This window comes from Lactuca virosa, chromosome 3, assembly GCF_052849685.1.
Source record: "Lactuca virosa cultivar CGN04683 chromosome 3, Lactuca_virosa_CGN04683_v6, whole genome shotgun sequence".
Classification (NCBI taxonomy): Eukaryota; Viridiplantae; Streptophyta; class Magnoliopsida; order Asterales; family Asteraceae; genus Lactuca; species Lactuca virosa.
Genome location: NC_136428.1, coordinates 134,585,627 through 134,601,653, shown reverse-complemented (window position 1 = coordinate 134,601,653; position 16,027 = coordinate 134,585,627).

Here is a 16,027-nt window from a genome sequence, read left to right as displayed (position 1 = left end):
CATATATGGTATCAAACCCTATGAATAGAAATAAACACTTTTATTTATCACCATACTGATTACTCATTATTCATTGTTTCGGTTTTATCAACTTTATACTTGAATTAAAAACACTAGTTGTCCCATGCTCCAAGCATGTACACTATGCTTTTCTTAAACAATAGCTTTGCCATACACCATGTATGCACTCTATGTTTGTCTATGATCCTTACTTTGTGCAATAAACCAATTGAACATAATTTCAATGATTATAATTTCACACTCCCAAATCCTTATCGAAAAATGTGAGAATTTCAAATTCCTATCATTTATCGAAATCTGTTTAGATTTTAAACTTATATGCACTGACCCTCCTGTAATGAATATGTACAAAGTCACAAAGACTTGTCAACAGTCATTATAAGGTATTCCAATGGAGATCAACTCCATGGAAACTAAGTCTCATATTCAAAGTACATTGCTTTGGACATGCTTCTTGCATTAAGTTTTCTAATCTTACACATATAACTTCCACCTATGGAGACAACTCCATATTCTCATTTTGACTATCACTTCTGAATAAGAGATGCCTCTTTTAAGATTAGGTCAATATGGTCCTTCCAAAGTTAACACTATACTTCCAACTGTCCTTGAGCAACCAATCTTTGGTAAACCTCAGATTGTCCTCGACAATTGCTTAATCACTTTAGTCATATCCAATTCTAGATATTTTCCTCTTAATGCCCCCGGGCATTTCGAAAATTTAGAAAGGATGAATATTATAGCACATGCAATCGTTCTTGTACCCAAAGGAAATGGGACACGATTCATGATGTCTCACATAAAGACATGATTCTAGACCAGTCTTTTGCTAGTTATTTTCCATGTTCTCAATATTTGACTATGAACAGGGATGACGTAATCATATTCGAATTTTGAGAACGCAATATATAGAATTTCCTTAAGTTAAACCAATCCAACATGAAGTTCATATATATATATATATATATATATATATATATATATATATATATATATATATATATATATAAATATTAATTCTTGACTAAAGATGATTAAAATCTCAATCTAAGCTTAAAATCTCACTCTAAGCCTTTTAGAATTGACATGAAGTATAATATCCTCTCCCTTAATTATAGCAAAACAACTTTTTCAACCCCTGCAACCTCACGAATTGAAACTTTTGTTTTCTATAATTAACATTGCTAACTTGCAATACTTATCATAATTATCATGTTCCTACTAACATGATGATTATTAGCATAACACTCATGCTCCCACTAGCTTTGACATGTATCCAGAAACAGCTGGACTTCTAGAAGTCAATACTTTATTGACTTTCTTACCAAAGTTCAGATTTCTGATACTAGATTGCTTTGATAAGACTTTATCAAAATCATAAACCTTATTTTAGACAGCTCACAGGTGTGTCTAAACAATTTCAGAACTATGAAAAGGGATGCCGTAATCATAGTCTCAATTGTTTATATTTTTGCCATTTCTCATAAGTCCATGTTAGTGTGCCGGATAACCATGCACGCTCCACTTAACGACTTTGAGAATGCAAAGATTACAATTGCTATCTTACTTAAAATCTACTTGGTGGAAGTGTTTCCTCACCATCATTTTCATGAATCGGAGAGAAACCTTATGACCCTTAGATTTTATGGTGTATGTATTCTTATCCACGTGAATTTGTCAAAACCATAATCACAAGACTAGGTTAGTGACAAATCCTAACTCATATGGATTGAACTTGTGCAATCTTAACCTCTTGCCACCTGGCAGCACAAGGGCCTGCCATTGCTTCCAAGTTGTTATGCAAACAATTGAGAACATGTAGAACTCAAATGTTATAGCCAACTTAAATGGAATGGGCACAGAAATGTCAATACGATAGGCTATAAACCTCTAGTTGTGTGCTAGTGATGAAATACAGGTTTTATTCTTGATTAGTTCTTGAAACCATTTCAGGATCTTTTAGACTCCCACTGTCTTCTTGACCAATAAGACTTTCTTGCCAAATATTCAAGAAGTAGTGTGGATTCTTAATCAAGACAAACACTTCACACAATTGGCCTTAGTTGGTCTTTGTTTTATCCAAAACATCACAACTTACCAATTTCAAATGTACAAGAGTAGGACACTTTTACTCTTACATTTGACAAGTGTTTTAAACCTTTCTTTAAGATATGTCACTCAAATTACAATCTTGGAGTATGTCTCTAAGATTTGTTTTGGAACAAAGTATGACTCATCTTCTTGATCTGACCACTTCAACAATTCATGACTTTTCTTCTTAGCTATCAGAATGCACTTAGAGGATGAATTGTGATATGGTCTCATAATCGTTAAGATGACCATTAAACATGATACTAAAGTACTCTCCCATCTTTTCAGATTTGAGAAACTTTTATCCTTCTGCCTAATTTGATTCTTCTTATTCGTTATGCTATACATTGGAACTTTTCCAATGTCTCAGACTTATACTTAAGCTTGTAAGTATAACCATATTTACTAAAATTTAGTAAATCATGACGAGTAGTCTTATCGATCTTTTGTGGTGGACTCTGATCAGTGCATAAGGATGTGTACTTGATCCCTTAGTCCTTCACTTGACTCACATATACATGTGAACAAGGAACTAGTCTCAAATTTTTCCAAAAATGAAACTTCTCATTCATCATACTATACAACTTGCATGATTCCAAGTTTTGGTCCACTTGAAACTTGGGTGATGAGAATCTTTCCTTACTTGGTAAATTTAGACACTACCACAAATGAAAGAATCAAATCCATTTTCCAATATTGCTGCCAGTGGAATCATATAAGCAACAATTTTCCACAAGTGCCATTGTAAGGATACTTCAATTAAATAAAATTAAACAATTTTCTTTTATTTTAAAACTTTGCGGAAAAACTTATCCTTACAATCCACATGGAAAATTGTTGTTATCTATTCCTTAGCAATATATCATAACTTCTTAAGCAACTGCTCAAAATTCTAATGCGATCGAAATCCACCTTTGGGATAAGAATCAGCATATACTTCCTTTTAGATTTCTCTCTATTCTTTGATTCTTAAAATATCAACATGTGACCCAGTCACATCATGTAATGAGGATCACAGAATAGAACTTAACAGAGTTAGATAATGGGCTCTACCTGATGTAGAGTCAAACTTATTGACTTTAACATCCTTAGGTAAATTTGGCAGCTTTGCAATCAACGCCCCTTCCTTTGGCAAAATAAACATATGGACCCTTTGCTATTGGGACTATCTCAGACTTAGCCTTTCTCTTTACCATTTGGTCAACTGGGTTGACTATGGTCAATCCCTTTCCATTGGGAAGAGAATGCTTTTTCTGGATTTCCAGTGTCACCATTGTCACTGTCCATAAAGTTTTTGAGAAGTTGATCTTCTAATCAAATTTGCTTTACTATCGTTCCAAATCATTGCTGATTCAGTAGCACCAAGCAAATAGATATGATCATTAAGGTTCATGTCATAGTCTGTTTCATAGTAGTCCCAAAAGAACTCACTATGTGACTTAGAAAGTGATTGAACATCCAACTTTCTCAAGACTTTGACACCCAACTCTCCCGGCTTGTCAATATGTGACTTCATCTCTAAGATGTGATCACACATAGACCTTGCTTGCCATTAGGGCTTGAGTGACCTTGAACTTGTGGGTTAGGGAGAATAATTGGAGGAGGTGGAGGAAGAGAAGTATGACTTCCATGAGCCAAACTCGGGAAGTCATATTCATTAGGAAAGCTTGGTTTGGGAAGATCATTGTTGTCTAAACCAGACATCAACAATGGGAGAAATTCACGTAAAGTTGATTTAAGTCCTTAATATAACACCCAATATGATATATTAAGGCTAGGACCCAACAAACTATTTTATAACTTGGAAGAGGGATTCCGTAATCCAAGCTATAAAATATTTGAAGGTAGGTGAATGACGATTCACCAATTTCCACCAAGATAAACGAAATGTATTATTAGGTTTTAATTGGTTTTGAAACTCCTAGATTCTTTTGAGATTCATTGAACTTTTCAATGGCATGTTTCAATCTCGAGTGTGCCCTTCGGGTTTTGTGACTGGGATGCCGAGGATCACAAAACAAGGTGTGAAGTAACCATGCAAATATACTTGGTACCCTTAATATTTACCCCTCAATCGATGTGCCGGTTAACCACACACGCTCCAACGATACTATGATAAACATTAAGTTACCCATTGCCTACCTTGTTAAGTCCAGGTTAGTGTGCCGGTTAACCACATACGCTCCACTAACAGCTTAAACAAAGCGCAAAGTTTAATTTCATGGATTAGCACCTTATTCACATTTTCCTAAGTAACTAAGATTGGGAATTTATAAAAAGTTTAGTTACTTAGTATTTATCATTAATACTTTTAATGAAGGGAGAATTATAGTCTTTGTCCTACCTATTCGGCTAACGACCCTCCACCAGTCAAGGAAGTGGTGGGTGAGAGTGGACACCAATTAAACTGTCATTTTATAGGCAGTAACCTTATACCCCCCTTATAGACCGGCTTCGTGAATGAGGCCTACTAATGGTAAGACGACTTGCTCTTATACATATAATATATTAAACTTTTAATATTATAATAGTATAAGGGTGTATTTTAGACATTTAAAATACTTGGTGGTTTAATCTATTAATTAAACTAGACTTTTAATTTAATTAAACTCAAACCATACATTTATGGATTTAATAATACTCTTTTAATTAAACGCTTTAATTAACTATTAATAAAGTCCATAAGAGTTAATTTGAACTATTCATCAAAACATCATAATTCCAATTATTAAACTCAAAATTAAAACCATTTAATTAATTGTTTAAGTTATGAACCCAAGAGTTTTAGAATTCAATTCTTTTTTTCATAAAAAACTTTTCTCAAATTCCAAAATTTGAGGGCAAGTTTTGTAATTCTTGAAAACCTTTGGATTCCATAACTTATGGAATTAATGGTGTTTTATGATGAAACTTTCCATGTTCCATAACTTAAGAACAAGTTATGGAATTCTTTAAAACATTAACACCAAATTTTGTAACTCCATAAAAACTTTGAATCAAATTTTTTTTTAAAAAAAACTTTCATATCCATAACTTATGGAAGTTTCAAAAACCCTTAAGATCACAACTTTAAAAAAAACTTTTGAGCTCCAAAATTTTATGACAAAATTTGTAACTCCTTAAAACATTTAGATCAAACTTTTAAAACTAATAAAATAATCATATCATTTTATCTTTTACTAAATTTGACCTAATTCAACTCATATAACAAATGATTCAAATTTTACAAACAATTCGTTTTTCACAAAACAAGTAATTATCTTAAAATTTGACAAACGTCATGTTTTTTTCCTTTTTTTCCAACTTGAAAATAAAACATTTGTATAAATATAACAGAAAACAACCCATGGCTCTGATACCACTGTTGGGTTTTGAGCATTCTAACACTCCTATGGTGTACATGCAACCCTATAAAACTTGGATCTATGTTTTCTCTATTATACATGCAAATATTAACTATTCCAAGGTTTCATCCTAACTAGCATATTATGAAGCACCTATACTACAAAGTTCTAGTTAGATGACATACCTTTTGATGTAGCTTGATGTCTTCAAGCTTTAAGAGCTTAGCCCCAATAGTGTGGAGGCCTCAAATGGAATCACAAATCACCAAAACACCTTGGAAGAACTTGAGAGAATATGTATGCACACTAAAATCGGCCCACTCTCATTTTAACACACATTTGCCAATTTTGTGAGCCAAGGACCCCTTTATATACTATGGAGGATTAGGGTTACATCCATGTAAACCCTAATACCCATGACCTTTCATTTACATAGGATCCATGGGTTAAAAGCTCCATGGACCATCCATGAAAGCTTAGCCCAACCGAAATGAACTTGGCCCATTCCATATATATAAGAGTCCATATTTAATTAGTTCTTTTTGATCACTTAATTAATTCTAAATTAATTCTTGATGAATACTAATTAAATAATATGATTCTATATTAATATATTAGAACTTATAATATATTAATATAAATCATAAATATACTATTCTCAAACGACTATCCATATAAATTGTGCCGGTGAAGTGCAACCCAAATGGACCATGTCAGGTCGTGTCAAGTACATACGAAATATAGTTATGGACTTAGACATTAATCCAACAAAAGAAACCAGCATTTGAAAAGGAGATTGAGAAGCAAAGGCATATTCAGATCATTGTTCAACAGAGAGCTAGTGATCCTCCTAGTCTAGACAAAGGTGATCCTTCGAAGCATTACTGCTGTGAGAATATCGAAGCTTTGGTTGTTACTGGAGAAACGCATGATTTCGAGAATTTTCCTACGAAAAGCTATGCCACGGAAAATACTAATTTCAGTCAGTTGGATTTTTCAATAAACAAAATGATGTTTATAGCAGAACAATATCAAATAGCTGAGAAATTAAAAGACAAGGAAGAATACAAAAGAATAAAGATACGTTTTCATGTATTCTTTGGAAAAAGGGAAGAAGAATTCTGGTCACTTGTCAAGATAGTTCAAGTTCAGAATATATCCAAAGACGTTTTGTTCGAGGGTATAGTGCAAAATTATCGATATTAGGCTGTAAGGGCGAATAATGTGGCATTTGACTTCTCAGTGGCAGATTTTCCATGGATGAATGTCCATGATTTGATTAGCGTTGCCAGAATTCTCAAAGGAACTGATGCTTCGAAACTTCAGCTTACAAACAAAGAAGACTTCTTACTTGGGTTTGCTCACATCAAGCTATTCATAGATAATTACTATGAATATTTGGATTTAACTGATATTGACTTAGCATTGGCCATTAACAAGAAAATCATTGTGCCTCTATGAATGCTAAAAACTCAAGCAAGTTTGAAGAGGCTGGACATGAGCACAGCCTTAGGAACGAGGCTGGACATGAGTACAGCCTACCATCCACAGACTGAAGGACAAAGTGAGAGGACTATCCAAACTTTGGAAGATATGATGAGAGCCTGTGTGATCGACTTTGGTAAGGCGTGGGATACCCACTTACCCCTTGTCGAGTTTTCCTACAACAACAGTTATCACGCGAGCATCAAGGCTGCTCCATTTGAAGCCCTCTACGGCCGGAAGTGCAGATCCCCTCTGTGCTGGGCTGAGGTGGGTGACACTCAATTAGCTAAAGGACGAGTTCCTGACAGCACTCTCATGGGTCCGGAAATCATTCGGGAAACGACAGAGAAGATCGTTCAGATTCGTGAACGATTGAAAGCCTCTAGAGACCGGCAGAAAAGCTACGCAGAGAAACGAAGGAAACCTTTGGAGTTCCAGGTAGGAGACCGAGTCCTTTTAAAAGTCTCACCCTGGAAAGGCTTGATACGTTTCGGAAAACGTGGAAAGCTGAATCCGAGATACATAGTGCCTTTCGAGATTCTCGCTAGAATCGGCTCCGTAGCTTACAAACTCAGTCTACCCCGCGAGCTTAGTAACGTACATCCTACCTTCCACGTCTCGAACTTGAAAAAGTGCCTATCCGACGAGACTCTTGTAATCCCACTCGACGAGATCGAGATCAACGAGAGCCTCAACTTCGTGGAAGAACCTGTGGAGATTATGGACCGAGAGGTCAAACGAACGAAACAAAGCCGCATCCCAATCGTGAAGGTTCGTTGGAACGCCAAGCGAGGACCGGAATTCACATGGGAGCGCGAGGATCAAATGAAACTTAAATATCGTCATCTTTTTGCTTAGTTATGTTGTAATAACTTAGCTGCTTGAACTCTAATTTCGGGACGAAATTCCCTCTAACGGGGGGATGATGTGACAACCCGAAATTTTCATTTGTATAAATTCCACAGCCAAACACTTCAAAAATTAGTCAAAAACATTTCAGTACATTTTTGGCCGGATTTAAGCCCGTCTGGGTGTTTTATTTTAATTTCGTCAAACGATTTAATAAAAAGGAAGTGTCGTTATGAGTGAGGTGTAACGAACAAAACAATCAACTCATTTACTAGGAGTTTACGGCCAAACAAGTGGTGTTTGGGTCGTAAACACCATTTTCCCAAGACTCATGCATATAACATGAGTTTACACATCTTTTCCTCATTCTCCACTTCCCACCTCAAGAACACAAGGCTTTTCTCTCAAGTATCATAAGTCCATTCTTTCAAATCCGCCAAAAGTATCTTCAAGTATTTTTCAAAACACCAAGAACACCAAGAACACACACTAGTGTTATTGGGTCCTAAACACTCTTAGAAGCTTCCTATAAGATCCGTGTGTATGTTTAAGTCCTCACTTGACACCTAGCATCCTACCCGGCACTTCCATCCATACTACTCACTGCAGGTGAGTTCATACCCCTTAATTAACCTTTTAAATGTTTTTAAATGCTTTTATGGAGGGGGGGAATACAAGTTGAATCAAACACGTTATAGTATCAATCACATGTGATTTATAACTTGCAACCAAAAGGATTTTCTATATTTTCAACTGCTTTGCCAACAAAACTGCTTCAAATGTTTATCAACTCATTTTCGTATTAAATTGTTATAAAACTATTTCCAAACTCTTTTAAACTTCTTTTGTTCCAAAACTATATCTACAACAATATATATATATATATATATATATATATATATATATATATATATATATATATATATATATATAAGTAAGACTTGAAGGACTTAGGACTAATAGCTCACCTTACTTCCTGTTCTTGTTTGATTGTGGGCTTAGGGTATTTTGTTATTTGTCCGACTGTCGTTGAATTCTTAGTTATATATCATCTATATTTGTGTTAGATTTAAAAGTCTTCATTTCAGTTCAGTGCCTTTGTGTATTAAAGGCATGCAACCAACATTACTATTTAACTATAATAGGTATAATTAAGGATTACTACTCATTACTACTATGGCCATGACAACTACCAGAGTCAGCACAGTTATGAGTCAATACATGCTAAAAACTATACAAAGAGAATACTATATGCTATCCAAGAGAACACTCTATACATTATACCAGAAAATACATTATACAATATACAAGAGAATATACTAAAACAGAATATGACATACTACTTCTCGATACGACACTTCATTGTGCTATCACCGTGTAACCAGAGTCTCCTGGAGGGAGAGCGGGCATTATGTGTATAGATCTATACGAGACAGACACTCTCACATCCCGAGCGGGCATTATGTGTATAGATCTGCATTTTCATTACATTCAGCCGGCAGTGACACTGCTGGGGTAAAACATTATTTTCCTATTTCTTTACATTAATGAGGTCAAAAACTATATTTTCATAATAATAGTTTCACTGGGGAAATCTCCACATTTATGAAAGAACAAATATACAAACAATTGAGTCTTTGTAGAAGGCTACTTTTACTGGAAAACATAGGGTTTTCTAGACATTTTTATACAAGCAATGACACTAAATACTTATGAACTCACCAACTTTATGTTGATACTCGCTTTCAAAATAACTTGTATTCTCAGGTCATCAGTAGACAGGTACAGATGCAGCTTTTGAGAAGATGGAGCATATACCAGACTCCTATTTATTTTTATTATACTTTTGGTGTCTAACAAACTGTACAGAACACACTTGTATTACAATTATTATATTAATGCAATGGGTGTTGTTGCTTGTATTTACTATTATGCATTGTTATGATATTGTACATGACGTCCTCCACCCCAGAACGTATTCCACCGTTCTCGGTTTTGGGGTGTGACAGATTGGTATCAGAGCATTGTTTATAGTGAATCAAGTATATCAACCCATAAAAGATATACGAACTATAAACACATCGGGATTAAAACACTCTGATCAAGAATATATACTTTTAAATAATAAAATATTTAACTAAGTATATATATACATCCATTCATACAAAGGGTCAGTATCATACTAGAACAGAACAAAAGTATTAAGATTGTGGAACGGCACAACTAGGCTCAGAGACATATAGTCAAATCTGGGTGAATGTAGCCCGATCAACTACATTTTCCAAGGAGTGAATAGCATGTGCCTAAGAATGGTTGTGGTGTTGCCGCAAGTCTAAAAACTTACCAACACTACTACAAGAGCATTATAACAAGAATACTATAGGAGTATTCTGCATTACTATGAATTACATATGTGAGAACTAAAAAGGTCTTTACTAGTAGGGCGATAGTTGCTAAGTGGATACGCTAAGGTTACATGCAACTAGGACGCTATAGACTCATAATCGGTGACCTTTGCTTTACTTCCTGTTCCTTGTTTGGTTGTGGATTTAGAGTTAGGGTCGCTTATTCGAAGGTCTATCTCGCCTTAATTACATGTAATTAGTATGCACTATGCAAGTATCGAAGTAACTGGTAAAGATCATCTTATAAGTATCTTAGATTAGTACGCCTATTAACTATTCTTTCCCTATTCTCGCATAGATAGCATGGCTGGCTTCCACCTTCCCGGCGATCCGTATTATTCGAACCAAGGCATTGGAGGATGGCTTGATGAAGAGCCAGAAGATGATCACCCAATCCCTTTGGATGATCACCGTGCAGAAGGCTTTTTGGATAGCTCCGACTCCGAACCAGAAGTCAACAACCTACCCCCAATAGCTCCAAACCCCAACCCCCGTCCGACATTTCAAGGTCCCACACCCATGTGGGCAACAACCTTGAATCGATGGAGTGATGAACAGGGTCAGCCTTTACCTTTCAACGGAGACCGAAGCTTTTACAACATAAGCGAGGGAGGTTCAGCTGACCGAGTCTTGCCCATCATGGTCCGTAGGATTGCTAGGAACGTCGAACAAAGTCATGCAGCCATCGGCAGAGTTGTGGAAATTGACGCCAACTCTAACCTTAACGCTGTCCATATCCGCCAACTCGAAGAAGCTATGGATAGGACTAGTAGGGCCAATGAGGCTCTGCAGTAACAACTAGCTGCATCCCGAGCTGAAGTCATGGAACTCCGAGTGCGTCAGAGGGCGCATGAGCGACATCTTCAGGAAGTTGTACGCCAACTGGCTGGTCTTTGGGTTCGCCCAAGGGTTACCCATCGCCAGTAGGAGATGTCAACTCATCCTTCTCTTTTGATTAAGGAATAGCCTTTTCTTTTCTATGCTCGGTAGAGCGCTTGTCTGTAAACATTCCTAACTTTGAAAATACTCTAACTAGGCTTCTAAACTGCCAACATTTTCCCTTATGGTTTGATGTAAGACCTATTGTTAGGTCATTTTCCCGAACTCATTTTACATCATTAATACCAGTAACATTGGCAGTTGACTACTATATAGGAAAGTCTATACTCTTATGTTTCCCTACTCTATTTGTTATGACTCTATCTGACAGGTGGACTATGGCGATTTAGTCCATGAAACACTCTCATCATACTCACAATCGATTCTTACTATTATCATCATCTATATCAATTTTCAGTAAAAGATGCTGCCTCGTCCTCGTCCGACCAAGGGCAGACCTGCAACTCAAACTCCACCACCACCACCTCCTCCTCCGCAGTTCGATCCGGTGATGTTTCAAGCAGCTGTAACCGCAGCTGTGACCTCCGCCATGGCTCAAGTAAACTCTGGTGGTGTTAGTGGAACGGGGACTGGCACAAAGTCCAGCCAAGGTGAAATCCATCCGCGTGCATGGGAGTGCACCTATAAAGATTTCATCAGCTGCAAACCTACATACTTCAACGGAACCGGAGGGATCCTTGCACTGTCCCAATGGATCGAGAGAATAGAAGCGATTTTCGAGATGTGCTCATGCCCTGAGGGAAGCAAGATAAAGTTTGCTGCTTGCACCTTCACCCAAAGGGCCCTGACGTGGTGGAATGGCCATGTCAAATCACTCTCACTGGTAACAGCTAACGCCATGGGCTGGGACACACTGAAGGACCTTATGACAAGGTAGTACTGCCCGAGGGGCGAAATTCAGAAGCTCGAGGAGGAACTATGGAACCTCAAAATGCAGGGTTCCGACATAGTGGCTTATACAGCCAGGTTCTGCGACCTGGTGGCGCTTTGTCCAAACATGGTCCCCACCGAAAACGAAAAGATCGAGAGATACATCTGGGGTTTGGTGCCCCCGTATCGTGGGTACGTTCTAGCTTCAAACCCTGCAACCTTTGATAGTGCCAAGGAATTGGCCCAAAGGCTGATTGATCATGAAGTTCCTTATACTCCATCAACAACTACAACCACCACCGCAACACCAACCTACGCGACCGACAACAAAAGGAAGCGTGGAGACCGAAGGAGGGGCAAATCAAATCAATCCTCTTCCAAGAACCAACAGACGGTGGTTGTCCATGCTGCCACTACTCCAGCTGCCCCTATACCCCAAAACATATGCAGGGAACTTACCCAAGTGCACAAAGTGTTCTTTCCATCATAATGGCCCCTGCCGTGAGATGCACTGCACTAACTGCGACCGGAAGGGCCATACCACCCGGTTTTGCAGAGCTCAACCCAAACCCATTTCCCAGGTCCCCAGTACAGGAGTAAGCCAGGCCTGCTACGGCTGTGGCAAGATAGGGCATTTCAAAAGAAACTGCCCGAAGGCTGGGAATGCAGGAGGGACTGGCAGACTACTTGCTATTGGCCATAATGAAGCAGTAGCAAACCCCACAGTAGTCACGGGTACGTTCCTTTTCGATAACTCTTATGCTTGTATCCTATTCGATAGTGGGGCAGAAAGAAGCTTCGTTAACCAAAAATTCAAGCACTTACTTAAACAATCACCGCAACTACTAAAAGAAACCTTCGTCGTATAAATGGCTAACGGAAAGACAGAGAGTTCTAACAAGATTTACATAGGTTGTTCCCTCACACTAGATAATCATTCGTTTCCAATCGACCTCATACCAGTAGCTATCCAGAGTTTTAACGTCATCGTAGGCATGGACTGGCTGAGTCTTTATCGTGTCGACATTCTGTACTTCGAAAAAGCAGTCGGCCTGAATCTACCGAACAACGAACCCTTGTTGATCTACGGAGACAAACCCAATATGAGCCTTCGTATCATCTCAAGTATTCAAGCCCAAAAGTACTTGCGTAAAGAATATCGTGCATTCCTTGCACACGTCGTCGATACGAGCCAGAAAACAAAAGACCTAAAAGATCTCCCCGTAGTACGCGATTTCCCCGACATCTTTCCGGAAGAACTCCCGGGATTACCCCCGCAACGCCAAGTCGAGTTCCGAATCAACTTAATCCCAGGAGCCACCCCCGTCGCCAAATCGCCCTATCCTCTAGCGCCTGCTGAGATGCAAGAGTTGTCTGGTCAACTTAACGAACTGCTCAGCAAGGGCTTCATAAGACCAAGCTTCTCTCACTGGGGAGCTCCGGTCTTGTTCGTCAAGAAGAAAGACGGATCGTTCCGTATGTGCATCGACTACAGGGAACTCAACAAGCTCACGGTCAAAAATCGTTACCCTCTTCCTCACATAGACGATTTATTTGACCAACTCCAAGGGGCGAGTTACTTTTCCAAAATCGATTTGAGGTCCGGGTATCACCAGTTACGAGTACTTGAGGAGGTTGTTTCGAAAACAGCCTTCCGAACTCGTTACGGGCACTACGAGGTCGTAGTGATGCCGTTCGGACTAACCAATGCGCCCGCAGTATTCATGGACTTAATGAATAGGGTGTGCCGTCCTTACTTGGATCACTTCGTCATCGTCTTCATAGATGACATAATTATCTACTCTCGAAGTGAGGAAGGGCATAGCGATCATCTGCGACAAGTCCTGGAAACCTTACGATCGGAGAAGCTATACGCGAAGTTCTCTAAGTGTGAATTTTGGATCCGAAGGGTCGAATTCTTAGGACACGTGGTTAGCAAAGAAGGAATCCACGTGGACCCATCCAAGATTAAAGCTATTGAGAGCTGGTCAGCACCGAAGACGCCTATGGAAATTCGTCAATTTCTAGGCCTCGCTGGCTACTACCGCAGGTTCATTCAAAACTTCTCTCGAATCGCAAAACCCCTGACTACATTGACCCAGAAAGGCGTGGCCTTCAACTGGGAAGAGAAGCAAGAGAAGGCATTCCAAACCCTGAAGTGAGCCTTATGCACCGCACCGATACTGTCCCTCCCCGAAGGGATAGAAGACTTCGTGGTATTCTGCGATGCATCCAACCAGGGGCTCGGTTGTGTTCTGATGCAACGAGGTAAGGTCATCGCCTACGCCTCAAGACAGCTGAAGACACAAGAGGTTAACTAAAACACACACGACCTCGAATTAGGAGCACCATCTATACCGACCACAAAAGCCTCCAACACATCTTCAACCAAAAAGAGGTCAACATGAGACAACGATGGTGGGTCGAGCTACTCAATGACTACGAATGCGAAATTCGTTATCATCCGGGTAAAGCCAACGTAGTAGCAGACACCCCAAGTCGGAAAGAATATTTTGGCCGAAGAGTCAAGTCATTAACAATGACTATCCATTCGCATCTATCCGCACAAATTAAGGAAGCTCAGCTCGAAGCTTTAAAACCTGAACATGTAGCGGGAGAATCCCTGCGAGGAATGGATAAGAATCTAGAAGTCAAGGGTGACGGAGCCTTATGTCTCATGGACTGGATCTGGACACCGAAGCACGGTGGCTTTAGAGACTTGGTCATGAAGGAAGCGCACAACACTCGATACACTGTCCACCTAGGTTCAGATAAGATGTATCTCGATCTCAAAAAGTCATACTGGTGGCCTAACATGAAAGCAGAGATTGCTACCTTCGTGAGTAAATGCCTTACTTGCGCCAAGGTCAAGGTCGAATACCAGAAACCATCAGGACTACTCCAACAACCGGAGATACCTGAGTGGATGTAGGAGCGGATCACTATGGACTTCATAACCAAGCTACGCAAGACAACGGATGGACTTGATACCATATGGGTCATCGTCGATAGATTGACCAAGTCCGCACACTTCCTACCCATCAAAGAAACCGACAAAATAGAGAAGCTCATGAGAACCTACATTAGGGAAATCGTACGACTGCATGGTGTTCCTATATCCATTATCTCCGACAGAGATAGTAGATTCACTTTGAGGTTCTGGCAGTCGCTACAAAGCTCCTTAGGAACGAGGCTAGACATGAGTACAGCCTACCATCCACAAACTGACGGACAAAGTCAGAGGACTATCCAAACTTTGGAAGATATGCTGTGAGCCTGTGTGATCGACTTTGGTAAGGCGTGGGATACCCACTTACCCCTTGTCGAGTTTTCCTACAACAACAGTTATCACGCGAGCATCAAGGCTGCTCCATTTGAAGCCCTCTATGGCCGGAAGTGCAGATCCCCTCTGTGTTGGGCTGAGGTGGGTGACACTGAATTAGCTAAAGGACGAGTTCCTGACAGCACTCTCACGGGTCCGGAAATCATTCGGGAAACGACAGAGAAGATCGTTCAGATTCGTGAACGATTGAAAGCCTCTAGAGACCGACAGAAAAGCTACGCAGACAAACAAAGGAAACCTTTGGTGTTCCAGGTGGGAGACCGAGTGTTTTTAAAAGTCTCACCCTGGAAAGGCTTGATACGTTTCGGAAAACGTGGAAAGCTGAATCCGAGATACATAGGGCATTTCAAGATTCTCGCTAGAATCGGCCCCGTAGCTTACAAACTCAGTCTACCCCGCGAGCTTAGTAACGTACATCCTACCTTCCACGTCTCGAACTTGAAAAAGTGCCTATCCTACGAGACTCTTGTAATCCCACTCGACGAGATCGAGATCAACGAGAGCCTCAACTTCGTGGAAGAACCTGTGGAGATTATGGACGGAGAGGTCAAACGAACGAAACAAAGCCGCATCCCAATCGTGAAGGTTCGCTGGAACGCCAAGCGATAACCGGAATTCACATGGGAGCGCGAGGATCAAATGAAACTAAAATATCCTCATCTTTTTGGTTAGTTATGTTGTAATAACTTAGCTGCTTGAACTCCAATTTCGGGACTAAA